We start from the raw sequence: 13659 nt of genomic DNA, 5'->3' as shown, positions 1-13659 counted from the left end.
GATTTTGTTATCTTCCACAAGCATGGTCTTCCTTGTGTATTTGTTGCTTTGGTTGCTGACATCACCAGCTTCCCAGTGAGCCACACTAGTAACAGAAGTTGTTTCAGATGCACAATTCTCTCAGTGTCCTCACCCCTATAGCTTGTCAATTAGTACCTAACCCACCCTTTCTTCCCCATTGCTGTAACTCCTGCCTTGGCCTAGGCCATCCTCAACCCACTCCAGGACTTTGGCTGCAGTCTTTTTTTTTTTCTTTTATTGTTGGGGATTCATTGAGGGTACAATAAGCCAGGTTACACTGATTGCAATTGTTAGGCAAAGTCCCTCTTGCAATCATGTCTTGCCCCCATAAAGTGTGACACACACCAAGGCCCCACCCTCCTCCCTCCTTCCCTCTTTCTGCTTCCCCCCCCATAACCATAATTGTCATTAATTGTCCTCATATCAAAATTGAGTACATAGGATTCATGCTTCATGTGATGCTTTACTAAGAATAATGTCTTCCACGTCCATCCAGGTTAATACGAAGGATGTAAAGTCTCCATTTTTTTTAATGGCTGAATAGTATTCCATGGTATACATATACCACAACTTGTTAATCCATTCCTGGGTTGGTGGGCATTTAGGCTGTTTCCACATTTTGGCGATTGTAAATTGAGCTGCAATAAACAGTCTAGTACAAGTGTCCTTATGATAAAAGGATTTTTTCCCTTCTGGGTAGATGCCCAGTAATGGGATTGCAGGATCAAATGGGAGGTCTAGCTTGAGTGCTTTGAGGTTTCTCCATACTTCCTTCCAGAAAGGTTGTACTAGTTTGCAGTCCCACCAGCAGCGTAAAAGTGTTCCCTTCTCTCCACATCCACGCCAGCATCTGCAGTTTTGAGATTTTGTGATGTGGGCCATTCTCACTGGGGTTAGATGATATCTCAGGGTTGTTTTGATTTGCATTTCTCTAATATATAGAGATGATGAACATTTTTTCATGTGTTTGTTAGCCATTCGTCTGTCGTCTTTAGAGAAAGTTCTATTCATGTCTCTTGCCCATTGATATATGGGATTGTTGGCTTTTTTCATGTGGATTAATTTGAGTTCTCTATAGATCCTAGTTATCAAGCTTTTGTCTGATTGAAAATATGCAAATATCCTTTCCCATTGTATAGGTTGTCTCTTTGCTTTGGTTATTATCTCCTTAGCTGTACAGAAGCTTTTCAGTTTAATGAAGTCCCATTTGTTTATTTTTGTTGTTGTTGCAATTGCCATGGCAGTCTTCTTCATGAAGTCTTCCCCCAGGCCAATATCTTCCAGTGTTTTTCCTATGCTTTCTTGGAGGATTTTTATTGTTTCGTGCCTTAAATTTAAGTCCTTCATCCATCTTGAATCAATTTTTGTGAGTGGGGAAAGGTGTGGGTCCAGTTTCAGTCTTTTACATGGAGACATCCAGTTCTCCCAACACCATTTATTGAATAGGGAGTCTTTCCCCCAAGGTATGTTCAAAGATTAGGTGGTTGTAAAATGTTAGCTTCATTTCTTGGTTTTCAATTAGGTGGTAGTTTCATTTCTTGGTTTTCAATTCAATTCCAACTGTCTATGTCTCTGTTTTTGTGCCAGTACCATGCTGCCTTGAGCACTATGGCTTTGTAGTACAGACTAAAATCTGGTATGCTGATACCCCCAGCTTTATTTTTGTTACAGAGAACTGCCTTAGCTATACGGGGTTTTTTCCGGTTCCATACAAAACGCAGAATAATTTTTTCCAAATCTTGAAAGTACGATGTTGGTATTTTGATAGGAATGGCATTGAATAGGTAGATTGCTTTGGGAAGTATAGACATTTTAACAATGTTGATTCTTCCCATCCATGAGCATGGTATGTTCTTCCATTTGTTAATATCCTCTGCTATTTCCTTTCTGAGGATTTCATAGTTTTCTTTATAGAGGTCCTTCACCTCCTTCGTTAGGTATATTCCTAGGTATTTCATTTTCTTTGAAACTATGGTGAAGGGAGTTGTGTCCTTAATTAGCTTCTCATCTTGACTGTTATTGGTGTACACAAAGGCTACTGACTTGTGGACATTGATTTTATATCCTGAAACATTACTGTATTTTTTGATGACTTGTAGGAGTCTTGTGGTTGAGTCTTTGGGGTTCTCTAAGTATAAGATCATGTCGTCAGCAAAGAGGGAGAGTTTGACCTCCTCTGCTCCCATTTGGATTCCCTTGATTTCCTTGTCTTGCCTAATTGTATTGGCTAGAACTTCCAGCACTACGTTGAATAGTAAAGGTGACAGAGGACAACCTTGTCTGGTTCCAGTTCTAAGAGGAAAAGCTTTCAGTTTTACTCCATTCAGTAAAATATTGGCTGTGGGTTTGTCATAGATAGCTTCAATCAGTTTTAGAAATGTGCCACCTATGCCTATAGTCTTCAGTGTTCTAATTAGAAAAGGATGCTGGATTTTATCAAATGCTTTTTCTGCATCTATTGAGAGGATCATGTGATCTTTATTTTTGCCTCTGTTAATATGGTGGATAACGTTTATAGACTTGCGTATGTTAAACCAGCCTTACATCCCTGGGATGAAGCCTACTTGATCATGATGAATGACTTTTTTGATGATAAGCTGTAATCTATTGGCTAGGATTCTGTTGAGAATTTTTCCATCTATATTCATGAGTGAGATTGGTCTGAAATTCTCCTTTTTTGGGGGTCTTTTCCTGGTTTTGGTATCAGGGTGATGTTTGCTTCATAGAATGTGTTGGGGAAGATTCCTTCTTCTTCAATTTTTTGGAATAATTTCTGCAGTACAGGAATAAGCTCTTCCTTGAAGGTTTGATAGAATTCTGGAGTGAAGCCATTTGGATCTGGGCATTTTTTGGTTGGAAGCTTTTTTATTGTTTCTTTGATCTCAGTGCTTGAAATTGGTCTGTTCAGAAGCTCTATTTCTTCCTGGCTGAGTCTAGGGAGAGGGTGTGATTCCAAATATTGATCCATTTCCTTCACATTGTCAAATTTCTGGGCATAGAGTTTCTGGTAGTATTCAGAGATGATCTCTTGTATCTATGTGGGATCAGTTGTTATTTCCCCTTTATCATTTCTGATTGAGGTTACTAGAGATTTTACTTTTCTATTCCTCATTAGTCTGGCCAATGGTTTATCTATTTTATTTATTTTTTCAAAAAACCAACTCCTTGTTTCATTAATTTTCTGAATGATTCTTTTGTCTTCAATTTCATTGATCTCTGATTTGATTTTGGATATTTCTTTTCTTCTACTGAGTTTAGGCTTAGATTGTTCTTCTTTTTCCAATTCCATAAGATCTCTTGTGAGATTGTTGATGCGCTCTCTTTCTGTTTTTCGAATGTAGGCATCTAAAGCGATGAATTTTCCTCTCAAAACTGCTTTTGCAGTATCCCACAGGTTTTGGTAGCTTGTGTCTTCATTGTTGTTATGCTCAAGGAAGTTAATGATTTCCTGTTTTATTTCTTCCTGCACCCATCTGTTATTCAACAGAAGATTGTTTAATTTCCATGCCTTTGGGTGGGGTCGAGCATTTTTGTTAGAGTTGAGTTCCACCTTTAGTGCCTTATGGTCTGAGAAGATACAAGGTAAAATTTCAATTCTTTTGATTCTGTTGATATTTGTTTTGTGTCCCAGGATATGATCAATTTTGGAGACTGTTCCATGGGGTGATGAGAAGAATGTATATTCTTTATCTTTTGGATGGAGTGTTCTATATGCGTCTATCAAGCACAGTTGTTCTAGGGTCTCATTTAAATCTCTTATATCCTTGTTTAATTTCTGTTTAGAGGATCTGTCCAGCTCTGTAAGAGGAGTGTTACGGTCCCCTGTTATTATGGTATTATCAGATAGCATATTGCTCAGACTGAGTAAGGTCTGTTTCAAGAATCTGGGAGCATTTAAATCGGGTGCATAAATATTTAGAGTTGAAATGTCTTCTTGTTGTATTTTTCCCTTGACCAATATAAAGTGACCATCTTTGTCTTTTTTGACTTTAGTTGCTTTAAATCCACATGTATCTGAAAATAAGATTGCAACTCCTCTTTTCTTCTGAATTCCGTTTGCCTGAAAAATTGTCTTCCAACCCTTGACTCGGAGCTTTAATTTGTCTTTTGAAGCCAGGTGTGTTTCTTGCAGACAGCAAATGGATGACTTGTGTTTTTTAATCCAGTCAACCAATCTATGTCTCTTCAGTGGGGAATTCAAGCCATTAACATTTATTGAGATATTTGATAAGTGTGGTAGTATTCTATTCGTCTTATTTTGTGAGAGTCCATTGCTTAGTTTTATCTTTTGCATCAGTGTGGAGGTTAGGTTCTGTCCTTTAATTTCTGAGTTCTTACTTTGCTGCTGATCCATTGTGGTGGTCAGTGTGCAGAACAGGTTGAAGTATTTCCTGTAGAGCTGGTCTTGATGTGGCAAATTTCCTCAATGTTTGTATATCCGTAAATGATTTGATTTCTCCGTCAATTTTGAAGCTTAGCTTAGCAGGGTACAGAATTCTGGGCTGGAAATTGTTCTGTTTAAGTAGATTAAAGGTAGATGACCATTGTTTTCTTGCTTGGAAAGTTTCATTAGAGAAGTCTGCGGTCACTCTGATGGATTTGCCCCTGTAGGTCAACTGGCGCTTACTCCTGGCAGCTTGCAGAATCTTTTCTTTTGTCTTGACTTTGGACAGGTTCATCACAATGTGTCTTGGAGAAGCTCGGTTAGAGTTGAGGCGACTTGGGGTCCGATATCCCTCTGAAAGCAATGTGTCAGAATCTTTGGTGATATTTGGGAAATTTTCTTTTATAATATTCTCTAGTATGGCTTCCATTCCTCTGGGGCATTCTTCTTCCCCTTCTGGAATTCCTATAACTCGTATGTTGGAACGCTTCATAAAGTCCCATAATTCTGACAGTGAACGTTCTGCTTTCTCTCTCTTCTTTTCTGCCTCTTTTACTATCTGAGTTATCTCAAAAACTTTGTCTTCTACCTCTGAAATTCTTTCTTCTACATGGTCTGACCTGTTGCTGATACTTTCCATTGCATCTTTAAGTTCCCTAATTGACTGTTTCAATTCCTTCAGCTCTGTTATATCCTTTTTATATTCTTCATATCGTTCATCTCTTATTTGATTCTGTTTTTGAATTTCCTTTTGGTTATTTTCCACTTTATTAGCAGTTTCCTTCATTGTTTCCATCATTTCTTTCATTGTTTTCAACATGTGTATTCTAAATTCCCTTTCTGTCATTCCTAACATTTCTGTATAGGTGGAATCCTCTGCAGTAGCTACCTCATGGTCCCTTGGTGGTGTTGTTCTGGATGGCTGCAGTCTTAGAGTAGGTCTCTGCTTCCTTCTTTCCCTGTCAATTCATTCTTCATACCTAAGCACGAGTTACCTCTTTAAAATGCAAACTGGGTGACCACACTTCAGAACTTTCAGTGGCCCCGCTCACACCCTAGGTCAAAGGCCAAATTCAAAAAGCTTTTCATTCCCCTTCCCTTTTCTTCAGGAAGAAAGAAGTGGTTGGGGGGAATCGGGCACATAATAAATGGTACATAGTGAGACTGAAACATCTTTGATGCCCAAAGCTCTGGCCACCAGATGGAATCCCAACCCCTGTCAAACACACTTCTCTCATTTGAAGCTCTTCACTAGCAGTTAATGAATACTGCAGGATGGGGTGGCGCCTGTGGCTCAGTCAGTAAGGCGCCGGCCCCATATATGGAGGGTGGTGGGTTCAAACCTGGCCCCGGCCAAACTGCAACCAAAAAATAGCCCGGCGTTGTGGCGGGCGCCTGTAGTCCCAGCTGCTTGGGAGGCTGAGGCAAGAGAATCGCTTAAGCCCAGGAGTTGGAGGTTGCTGTGAGCTGTGTGAGGCCACGGCACTCTACCGAGGGCCATAAAGTGAGACTCTGTCTCTACAAAAAAAAAAAAAAAATGAATACTGCAGAATGACAGATGAGTAAACCACAGTTCCTGCACTGATGGAGGCTCCAGTGTTTTTAAGTGGGAGGAAAAAAGGCTGTACTGGTAACACAAGACACACTGAGATGCCAGTAGAGGCACAGTAATCAGGATGACAGCTGATCACTGACTGTTTACCCCTGTGCCAGGCTGTGCTCGTCTTGTGTTTTCAACACTGTCAATGTCTTCACAACACCTGCACCTTCCCTGAGCAGTCTAGAGCAGTAATGGCATGGGAGGGAACCTCAGGTTTTCAAATCCCCTCTCAAACATGCAATATAGGGCTGATTCTGGTATCTGTTTTATCACTATGAGATAAAGTCATTTTCAGAGGGAACTGTATTTGCCATGTTCCAGTGAGTACTACCAAATTAGATTATTGAGTTCTGATCATGCGAATCAATTTTAAATAAATAGAAAGCTTAGGCACTATTGAGCAGTCATAAATGGCTATCAGATTTTTGTACAACGCGCTGCATGGGCTCAGCAAAGCCCCAGATGGCTGAGAATGGCCTGATCCTTTGAGACAAAGAGAGTCCTGAGGCTAGCCCATGAGTCCTGAGCTGCTGGGAGCCACAGTGGCACTTAGTATTTGTGTCCTGTGTTGGATTTTCTTTTCTTTTCTTTTTTTCCTTTTTTTAGGGTACTATTAAAATTTGCTTTAATACTTCTTTGGGGAAAAGAAAATCACACTTTTAGTGAATGAATGAGAAATATTTTTACAGTAGCAGTAGGCTATTATTTTTATCTACTGTGCCATGAATTCATAGGGAAAAGGTTCCAGTAGCTCAGGGAGGCACCTTGCCATTGAATGTGACAAAGCGTTGCATAACTTGAATTCATGGAGAATAGATTCCAGCACCTTATTTCACTGTTACATGGGGTCTATTGGTTATCTTGAGTGCTATGCTGTACACCTATTTTTTTTGTTTTTTGAGATGGAGTCGCCCCTCAGTAGAGTGCTATGGTGTCACAGCTCACAGCAAGCTCCAACTCTTGGGCTTAAGAGATTCTCTTCTCAACCTCCCAAGTGGCTGGGACTACAGGCGCCTGCCACAACACCTGGCTATTTTGTTGTTGTTACTGCAGTTGTTTTAGCTGGCCTGGGCCGGTTCAAACCTACCACCTTCAGTGTATGTGGCTAGTGCTGTAACCACTGTGCTTTGGGCACTGAGCCTGCTGTACACCTATTATGCTATGAATTCATGGGGTATAAATAGGTTCTAGCACCTAAAAACATGGGTCCATTGGTACTCCTGTGTGCTATGTTACATGCCATGAATTCATAGGGAATGGGTTCCAGGAGCTCCTTTCCATTGGTTCTCATAAAGTGTGCTTCTCTGGGCGGAGCAGCCTGGCGCTTCAGTTGAACCCAGGTACCTTACTCTTCGGCTTCCTTCTTTTTCTGATCATTTCCCTTCACACATTTCGGGAAGCTATCTCGGCTCTTAGAGTGCTTAATATGCTCAATACAAACATTAATTCTCTTGGGAAGAATCTTGCCCTTAAATGCCAACAGCATGCTGAGTAATTGTAGATTCTTCCAGTTTTGCCATGGTAACATTTGTGTGGCATGCCTTTGTTTTGTTTTTTTTTTTAGAGATAGAGTCTCACTTTGTCATCCTCGGTAGAGTGCTGTGGCATCACAGCTCACAGCAACCTCCAGCTCTTGGGCTTAGGCAATTCTCTTGCCTCAGCCTCCTGAGGAGCTGGAACTACAGGCACCTGCCACAATGCCTGGCTATATTTTTGCTGCAGTTTGGCTGGGGCCAGGTTCGAACCTGCCACCCTTGGTATATGGAGCCAGTGCCCTACTCACTGAGCCACAGGCACTGCCCTGGCATGTCTTTTTGAACAGTAGCCATTCCTTTGATGTCTACAATATCACCTTTCTTGTAGATTTGCATGTATGTGGCCAAAGAAAGAACTCCATGTTTTCTAAAAGGCCTAGAGCAGTGGTTCTCAACCTTCCTAATGCGCAATATATTTTCATTGTTAAAAAGGGGTTGCCTCAATGAATCCCCAACAATAAAAAAAAAAAAAAAAAAAAAAAGGGGTTGCCACCCACAGGTTGAGAATCACTGGCCTAGACAGAACATGTATCAGGTGCCTCTCCTCTTTCCCTTTGTGTTCGTCATTTTTGTGAATTACTGGAAGATAGCAACTCCGGCCAAAAGGAAGTGTTGGATTTTCTAAGGATGCTTCTTGTTCCTCTGTTGTCCAAAGGCAGAACTGTCAATTCAACACGAGCATCTGCCTTTTTCTTAAAAAAAAAGAAAGAAAACCACAAAACTTTATTTTTAGGGAAGTTTTAAGTTCACTGCAATATTGAGCAGAAGGTACAGAGAGTTCTAACAGACATTCCTTAGCCCCACATGTGCACAGTTTCTCCCAGTTACAACTGATGAGCCTACATTAACTCATTATCACGCAAAGTTCACAGTTTACATTAGGGTTCACTTTTGTTGTACATTGTATAGGTTTGGGGAAATTTATAACATGGATCCACCATTACGGTACTATACAGAATAGTTTCACTGCCCTTAAAATCTTCTGTGCTCTATTTACTCATCCCTTCCTACTTGCCCCTGGCAACCACTGATCTTTTTACCATCACCACAGTTCTGCCTTTTCCAGAATGTCATGTAGTTTAAGTCATACAGTATGTAGCCTTTTCAGATTGGCTTCTTTCACTTAGTAAAAGGCATTTAAGTTTCCTCCATCTCCTTTCATGGCTTGATAGATCATTTCTTTTTAGCGATGAATAGTAATTATATGGATGTATCATAGTTTATTTTATCCACCCACCTACTGAAGGGCATTTTGGTTGCTTTCAAGTTTTGGCAAGTATGAATAAAGCTGCTATAAGTATCCATGTGCAAGTTTTTGTTTAGACATAAGCTTTCAACTCCTTTTTGGGTAACCATCAAGGAGTCTGACTGCTGGCACGTATGGCAAAAGTATGTTTAGTTTTGTAAGAAACCGCCAAACTCTTCTAAAGTGGCTGTACCATTTTGTACTCCCTCCAATAAAGAATGAGAATTCCTTTTGCTCCATATCTTCACCAGCATTTGGTGATGTCAGTGTTCTGGACTTTGGCTATTTTATTAGGTGTATTGTGGTATGTTGTTGTAATTTGCATTTTCCTGACATATGCTACGGATCATCTTTCCAAAAATGCTTATTGCCATCTGCATATCTTTTTTGGCAAATTATCTGTTAAGATCTTTGGCTCTTCTATTAATCTGGTTGTTTTCTTATTTATTCACATATTTTGGATAATAGTCCTTTATTGGATATGTCTTTTGCAAGTACCTTCTCTTCTTTTGCAAATATCAGTCGGTGGCTTGCTTTTTCTCTTCACAGTGTCTTTCACAGAGCAGACCATTTTTTTTTTTTTTTTTTAGACAGAGTCTCAAGCTGTTGCCCTGGATAGTGTCGTGGCGTCATAGCTCACAGCAACTTCCAACTCTTGGGCACAACTCTTGCCTCAGTTTTTCTATTTTAGTTGAGACAGGGTCTCACTGTGTTATATGCTATAATATTTAATGTCCTCATTATTAATATCATTCTCTTGTATTCACTTCTCAGGCCATCTGGTTCTGCCTCTACCTTTTTCGCTTAGTGTTACCAGAGTTAGCAAATAAAAATACAGGACATCCAGTTAAATTTGAGTTTTTGATAAACAATGTAATGATCCAGTTCTGAATTCTTTAGCTTGGCAAAAACATTCCTTCTTCCTTGTTAGAGGAGAATATCCTCTTTGACATCTCACATGGGCAGATGCCTTTCAAAATAACACTTGTCCTCCTCAAAAAAAAAAAAAAAAAATAGTCTCACCTCCCTGAATATACACAAAATAATAACCAGGATTGGTCTTAGCCTAGCCCCAGTGAGAAAAGTCAGTGCTGCAAGAAAAAATTGACTTACTTACTCAAAGAGTTGCAGAACATGGCTAAAATTATTGGCAGGAACGAGAGGAACATATATGGGAATGGACCTTGCTGGTGTGCTGAACATAGAGCTGGAATTCGGGAGGACATATTGACAGAGGATCACTCTTCCACATCTCAAGGCCTCAATGTCCTGGCAGATACATCTGGAACAGTCTGGCAGGCAGAATAATGGTTCTTAGAGATAGCTACGTCGTTAAGTCCCAGAAACTGAGAATAAGGCTGCAGATTAGCTGACTTTAAGACAGGGAGATTATTCAGGTAGCCCCAATATAATCAAAAGGATCCTTAAAAGGGGGAAGAATGTCAGAAGTTACATGCGACTAGGATGTATGTTGCTCCTGAATATGGAGGAAGGGACAATGAAGCAAGGGATGTGGATGACCTGGAGAAGCTGGAAAAGACAAGGACGCAGAGTCTCTCTAAGAGTCTCCACAAAGGAAAATCCCTGCTGCCACTTTGATTTTAGCCTAGTGAGACAGTCAGAATTCTGATCTATAGAATTTTAAGATAATGCAGTTGTGTTGTCTTAAACCACCAAGTTTGTGGCAATTTGCTACAATAGAAAACAAAAACAGACTTGGCGCCCATCGCTCAGTGGTTAGGGCGCTGGCTACATGCACTGGGGCTGGTGGGTTTGAACGCAGCCCAGGCCCTCTAAACAACAATGACAATAACAACAGCAACAACAAAACAGCTAGGCATTGTGGCAGGCGCCTATAGTCCTAGCTACTTGGGAGGCTGAGGGAAGAGAATGGCTTAAGCCCAGGAGTTTGAGGTTGCTGTGAGCTGTGACACCATAGCACTCTACTGAGGGCGAAATAGTGAGACTCTGTCTCAAAAAAAACCCAAAAAACAAAAGTCTTAATACACTTCTAGGATGGCTTATTACAACTTGGGCGGGAATGATGGCCTATAGCAAATAAGGCAGAAATACTGGAACTAATTAGCAGAGTACTGAGAAAGGGGTCAGCAAGCTCATTGTGTGTAAAAATGAACTTATTACATGAGATCTGAGAACCCAATGGCTGGCTATGTTACCTCAGAGAACCTGAAGAACTCCTCCTTCACTAAGACAAGAAGGGTGTAACTCATCAGGGGAACACCAGTGTTAAGTTCAGTAGTGGCTGTCTCTGTGTAATTAGCAGGAGAACCAAGTCTGCCATGGAACCAAGTCCCCTGGTGTCAATAAGGATGCTGATTTGCAGAGAACAGGTGGTGGCATTCAGCTGTCAGAGATAAAGTGGACATGACTGTGATGGGCAACAAGGCCAGGATGGTAACTAGGGTGTCTTGACTCACAGGGATCTGTGGCAATGGCTAAGAACTCCTTGTGTCCCCAGGAAAGACATACAGCCAATGGGATGATGCCTTGTGTTAACAACTCCCCCAAGTGGACAGCGCCTGTGGCTGGGAAGGGTGGTGGGTTCAAACCTGGCCCTGGCTAAACTGCCACAAAAAAATAATCAGTGTTCTGGTGGGCACCTGTAGTCCCAGCTACTCGGGAGGCTGAGGCAAGAGAATTGCCTAAGCCCAGGTTGCTGTGAGCTGTAATGCCATAGCACTCTACCAAGGGCGACAAAGTGAGTCTGTCTAAAAAAACCAAAAATAGGGGCAGCTCCTGTGGCTCAAGGAGTAGGGTGCTGGCCCCATATACTGGAGGTGGTGGGTTCAAACCCAGCCCTGGCAAAAAAAAAAAAAAAAAAAAAAAACAAACCTGGGCGGCAACTGTGGCTCAGTCGGTGGGGTGCCAGCCCCATATACCGAGGGTGGTGGGTTCAAACCTGGCCCTGGCCTAACTGCAACCAAAAAATGGCCGGGTGTTGTGGCGGGCGCCTGTAGTCCCAGCTGCTTGGGAGGCTGAGGCAAGAGAATCGCTTAAGCCCAGGAGTTGGAGGTTGCTGTGAGCTGTGTGAGGCCACGGCACTCTACTGAGGGCCATAAAGTGAGACCCTGTCTCTACAAAAAAAAAAAAAAAAGAAAAAAAAACCCCAAAACAAAAACAACTCCCCCAAGAGCTGATGAAGTTGATAATCAGACCATGTGATGGGAAACTGCAGTCCTTCTCCCTTTCCAGATCTGAGCTAGTTCTCAGAATCTAGAATCCAATTGAAGGGAAGGTTGCTTTTCTTTGAAGAACCTTCCAATTCTACCACAAATACTCCCCCACAAAAGGACCGAACTATTCCCTAGAGTAGGATACTGTGGAAAGGGAATGTCCAGACCTTTTGAGGCTATTGGATACAGGGTGTAAGACAACACAGATCTAAAACTGCATTACTGCCCTCCGGCAAGGTCAGCTGATAGATGGGGGTCCTGTCTTAAATCTCTACCAGGGGCTCAGTGGTTATAGAAATCCACTCTATAACTATGTTCCTGAGAGAATAACTGGGATGAATGTGTTTAGCAAGGGAATACTTGCTAACATTTGTTACCTAAGCTGTGGGGTTGTGGGAGGATGGGCCAAGTGGAAACACCTGGATATTGCCCCTTTCCAGACATCCAAGATGATAAATTAGAAACAATACCACACCCTGCGTAGAAAAGAAGTGATTACAGCTGCCCTCAAAGATGGAAAAGGCTCAATTCTGTGCAGCTCCTATAAAAGACAGATGAATTGTGGCTGATGATGGTTGTTTGCCACAAGTGCTATGCAGGGTGCAATCTTTACTGGGACAGACCAATATGGCCTCTGGCTCTTGATAAGCGTCTACTGATCTGTGAAAACCTTTTTCATCACCATTTATGTTGAGGATCAAAATCAGAAATAGAAGTCTGCAAAATACATTCACTCTTGACCCCAGCTGTGTCAGCCCTCCTGCTGTTCCACACAGGGAACCTGGTTTTATTTATTTATTTATTTTTTGAGAGAGTTTTATTTTGTCACTCTTGGTAGAGTGCCCTGTGGCATCACAGCTCATAGCAATCTCAAACTCTTGGGCTCCAGTGATCCTCTTGCCTCAGCCTCCCAAGTAGCTGGGATTACAGGCACTCGCCTGTAATCAACACCTGGCTATTTTTATTTATTTATTTGCCTTTCTATTTATTTTTAAATTTTACATATACATGTGTTTATTAGGTTTCCATTTTTTGCCTTCACAAAATTAAAGTTTAAAATTTAGTAACAATAACAATGTTTAAGGTAAGGACTAGAAACAAAAACCTCATAAAGAATGAATGAACATAAATACATTCAGAACACCTGGCTATTTTAGAGATAAGGTCTTGCTCTGGCTCAGGCTGGTCTCAAACTCATGAGCTCAGACCATCCACCCACCTCAACTTCCCAAAGTGCTAGAATTACAGGCATGAGCTACTGTGGCCGGCTGTGGAACCTGGTTTTCTGACATTCCACAGAACATCATTCTAGTAATGATATCATATGGACCAGACCTGGTGTATGGGAAATGGCAAAGGTTTTTGGATCCCTCAGGAAAACACATGCATACAGAACACAGGAGATAAACCCTACAGATTCAAGGGCCTTCCAGATCATTTAAGTTCTTCAGGTTCCAAATGTCTTTCTAAGGAAAGGAACAAATTACTCTGTTTTGCATTAACAAGCAGTGTTTGGTGGGCTGCTAGGATTTTGGAGGCAACATACACCACACTTGGAGATGCCTTTCCAACCCACTTATTGGATGAACTAGAGGGCTGCTGTTTTCCTTTGTGGCCCAGAGACATATGGCCCAAGTGCCACACAACTGGGCAGATACCATTGGTGTTAGAGGTGGTAC

This window comes from Nycticebus coucang, chromosome 12 (genome assembly GCF_027406575.1).
Source record: "Nycticebus coucang isolate mNycCou1 chromosome 12, mNycCou1.pri, whole genome shotgun sequence".
NCBI classification, from domain to species: Eukaryota; Metazoa; Chordata; class Mammalia; order Primates; family Lorisidae; genus Nycticebus; species Nycticebus coucang.
Note: the sequence above shows the minus strand (reverse complement) of the source record.